We start from the raw sequence: 4,680 nt of genomic DNA, 5'->3' as shown, positions 1-4,680 counted from the left end.
GCCTTTATATATACACACATTTTAACACCAATTACATCAGTGCAAGAGGAAAAAATATCTATTAGTCAAAATCTTTTTTTAATTCTAATAAAATCTTTCAGAGCAACGATCTAAATTCCACATTACACCATGAAACTTTTTTTTTCATCGATTATTTAAATATGTTTCTTTTCCAACAATGCCACATAAAGTTTAGTAGTTGGGTTGTATTTTTTTTATTATAATTTATTTATTGTTATTTACAACTGTATAAATAGATACACATCAGGTAAATTTGCTGTAAGTGATATTATGACATGATACAAACATGTGGAGAATCTACCCATTGATAGAATTCCCAAAACACTTCTAAAGGAGAAGATCTCGAGGCCATCTTCTTTTCAAACGCCTAGGAGGATTATTAGGTAGTGAAGGAGAAGCCAGATTAGAAACGAGTTGGTTTGGGTGGTTGGGAAGTTTATTATGGAAGGATTGGTATCTGGTTCTGTCCAAATCGGCAACATAGGGGACATTGAGGTCCTGATGGATGATGGGTTGTATTAAAATTAAAACTCTCATGTTAAAATAGTAAAGTATTTTTTATATTAACGCGTGTCTAGTTTTCCACGACTGATTATTTTTTGTTTTGTTTACCCACTACCTTGTTGGGAGGATGATGGAGGAGGTAACCAATCTACTTCAACCAGTCGACTCGAACCATGGCATGTTGCCAAGTTTACGCCTTAACTCCTTCAGCTACCACGTACCCCTTTTACACGATACTCAGCCATATAAACTGTATACAATATTTCCATGACCATCGTTCCATAATATCTAATACTTAGTTTTCGAAATACATAGCACTGCTCTTTCTTTGGAACTACTATTGCTTACAAAATATGAACTAAACCAGCCTTGAGCTCCCAGCAATTTTAAAGCACTTGGTACCCCATTCATTCACGTTTTAGGTCGAATTTGGTTTGGATTGAAGTTATAAGCAAATGAGGGACAAGATAAACTCGTGAAGCGTATCTAAGTTTGATCGTATAAAATATAGGACATAATAATAAACAAAAAATATTACCAGTTATTAAATAAGCTTAATTGATGATAAGTTTTGTGAGACTGCAAGAAAAATATTCTTATTTTCTTTAATATAAGTGAATTCTCAGGTAATACCTCATATGCAATCTATCGTGACAGGTCTTAATAACAATGATTAAATTATTCAACTATATAAGATAGCGATGCAGTATTTATATTTATTGAAAAATATTTTTACACAAGTGTGTTGCTGTTTTGGCTAAGAAAAAATATAAACTCTTTTAAAACATATATAAATCATTAGCTGATTTGTATGGCATTCAAAACACCTCTCTTTGAATTATCCACAAAGAATTATTTTTCTTTTGTTGCTTTTTTTAAAGGCTGACAGGATATATTGTTTTCTGTTAGGTTTTTGTGTACATGCCCCAGGGACCAGGCGTAATCAATGGGGAATCAATCGATAAAGGAAATCCAATTCGTCCTTGTGTCATGCTTTATGTCCAACCTCCAATTCAATGATGTACAATAGAATTTTAACAGCGAGGTTATCAAGCGAACCTGTAAAAGTAAAAGGTTCTATTATGCCTAAAGAGGTAATGATATTTCAACGATAGTGAAGGATTCATTCTCTTAAAAAACAAGCCAAAATTATTGTAAATAAAACGCTTGTAAATAAATTGGAATGGATAAAACATGATAATTTATGTTTGATTAAGCAGTAATAAAATAATTAGAAATATAACCTTTGTTCCACATTATGAAATCCGAACATGATAATCAAGAATAAAATTCTTTTGGATATGAAACCGGTTAGATAAAACCTAAAGGATATAAGGGATTTATAGTGCTTGAAATATATTATCATTTAGAAATAAATGACATTTCCTACAAGTATAAAAATATACAATAAAAAATAATTGTCCTTAAAATTTTTCATAATATATTTCAAAAGGTCGCCGGATAATAATCTAGAATAAGATGTCATCAAACACCGAAAAATAAAACAAAATTGATCTGTTTTGAAAACTTACCAAATACCCGACTGATCATTTAGTTAATTCAACAACAAAATACCAATAATGAACATATTTATTCATTTTTTAAAAATAAATATAGTTCTCAAAAAATTAGTTATAGCTTTATTCACCATAAAGGGAGCGTGTCTCGTCATAGCAAATTTACCAACTTAGTTCTCAACCAACTGTTGGTTTATGTGACATGAAGGAATATTAAACGAATGGCTTTTAATGCAAGCTATACAAGCAGTTTAGTTTATTTCTATATAAAGTTTTATTTCGAATAAAAATAAACCCCCTAGTTGCTATGCAAAACAAATATCTGTCAATGATAAAATCAAAATAATTTCAAAGTACATTTAAGATTTTATGTGAGATTTGTTTGTTTCAATTATCTCGATTTTGATTTTTTATTAACATATAAATCACATATATGACATCACATATATAACCTTTCGCTTTGAACAGCCCTGATGAAACCCTGCAAAGGGGGGCGAAACGTCGGAGATTAAAATAGTTATAAACTATTTATTCTTTTTTTTTTTTTTTACCGTAACCCTGAATTCTTATACTTAGATTTAAAAAAAAAAAATTAAAAATGTTTAATATAAAAGTTAGAACGTGTTTCTTCATTTATATTATTCCTAAATATTTTAAACATATCTGTCATGATTTGTTTTAGGATCATAACATATATATTTCATTTATTTCATTATACGAATAAAGTAAAAATTGATGTAATGGTCATAAAAAGATAGATGAAAGCTATGACTAATAGGGTGAAAATAGGAGTAATTAAGAATAATGCAAAATAATATACTTTATTAATGTTTAACTTTTATATTCTAGATTTGTATCATAAAAATTTGTATATATTTTTTTTTAAATTATGATCACATAACAAAGAACAATGAACTTGATAATGAGGAAACTGCCGAAACGTAGAGAAAAGAAGCATGTTTGGACAGTCTTACCGCATTTTTTCACTTCAATTATCTCGATTTTGATTTGTTATTAACGTATAAATCACCTTCTAGCATGGGAAAGTCATCAACAGCTTAGGAGAACGATGTTTGCAAGTTATCAAGTTCATTTTACTTAATTCTTGTGGTCACAGATATAACAAAAAAAAATTCTCTTATTTTTTTTTTCATGCGTTATATATGCTGAAATAACTCATATATACACTCCTAAGTTGAAGTGTATCACCTGAAGATGATTAAAGGAAGCATGTTTTCGTTATGGTTATAATTACAACAATTAAACTAATGCCATGTTTTCTATACCTTTTCAGTTTATTTGGTTCTTTTAAAACGTCCTTCTTCCAAATACAAGCTGTGAACCGAACACACAGAAGAAGGCCATTTTTTTTTTCGAAAAAAATAATACAAGGAAATAAGACTAGATTAACCATAGATTCCTTTGTAGTGTAGAATAGTATCAAATCGTTCAAGAAGACTGAATGCCCGACGTCTGCCCCAAGTTCCAACCACATAAATTGTCCAGATACATAATAAAAAACAGAATCCATATCTATCCTTTCTAGCGATTTTCTGGATGGTATTTTCCCCGATGGAAGCAGTCCCATAATGTCCTTTGTGCAGTGACTCAATGGCTCCCCGATCCTCAAGACCTGGTTTCAATTTACCCCTGGACCAGTGAAACCACCGAGGACCCTGATACGCTCTTCTTCACGATCGTCTTCTCTAACCCAGATCTTGGACTAATAGATATAGACTCTATGGTCGGCATCTCTTCAGGTTGTCAAATCGAGGTGAAAGTATGTGACGTCTATGGCAATGGCTTTTCCAGAGAATCGGTTATTTTGTTCGAATAAAAAGAGAAATGGGCGCTACGGAAAACATTCGAGTTTCAATAAGATAAGCCGTATCGCAATCATATTCATCAGTTATTAATAATTTAAAAAAAAACTATAATAAATATATTTTATTAACTAATAAATATAATTAGAAATTGCACAAGATTTATCAATTTAATGTGCTTAGAATTGTACTCGATAATATGAATCATGTTAAGTATTCAATGTTAATAGTTATGAAACACACGTGGCTTCGAACAACCACCATCGCTCATTATTCGATATTTCTTGTTTTTAATTCATTAAAGTTGCCTCAGGGTTTTACGCCCTTAAACCCCAAACAACAACAACTACTAAAGTTGTCTATACTATTTAATTTTTTTCATTTGTGTTTTAACTCTGGTCTATCCTTATCTGGATTTCGGTTTTGCTCATTTTGCTGCAAACCACAAATATTTAAACTTACGTAGTATAAAAAATTGTAATTCATTAAATATTAATTTTGATTAATTTTTTCCAAGGCTTATACTATTAACTAAAGTCTTCATTTACCCCTGAAAACTAATTTTAAAGAAGAAACAAGAACTGCTAGAGAAAGTATGTTTTAGTGGTCCGTTTGTTATTTTCACAAATGGGAATAGTAATGAATGATGAGAGAGAAACCAATAAGAGAAAAAAGCATATATATATATAAAAACTCAACATCTTAGTTGATTCTGTCTATCCATCTGGTTTTTGACTTCCCACGTTCTCTTGCCAAATATGCTGTCATTCATTCTTCAGTAGAGGCGTCCTGATAATTGCTTCCATATATATATA

The 4,680-nt window shown here is 30.4% G+C and overlaps 1 long non-coding RNA gene across 1 annotated transcript in view; it reads right to left on the bottom strand.

Annotated features, from left to right (window-relative positions):
• Positions 1 to 1,216: 1,216 nt before the first annotated feature.
• The window catches only part of LOC136796874 (uncharacterized), a 4,596-nt gene continuing 1,132 nt past the window's right edge, over positions 1,217 to 4,680 (bottom strand). Inside the window, exon 2 of the long non-coding RNA XR_010844656.1 lies at positions 1,217 to 1,584. This is a non-coding gene — a long non-coding RNA (uncharacterized lncRNA). The remainder of the gene's footprint in view (positions 1,585 to 4,680) is intronic.

The sequence above is a fragment of the Halyomorpha halys genome, unplaced genomic scaffold (assembly GCF_000696795.3).
Source record: "Halyomorpha halys isolate HHAL.00 unplaced genomic scaffold, Hhal_1.1 Scaffold1295.1, whole genome shotgun sequence".
In the NCBI taxonomy this organism is placed as follows: Eukaryota; Metazoa; Arthropoda; class Insecta; order Hemiptera; family Pentatomidae; genus Halyomorpha; species Halyomorpha halys.
Note: the sequence above shows the minus strand (reverse complement) of the source record. Positions and strands in the feature narration are given on the sequence as shown.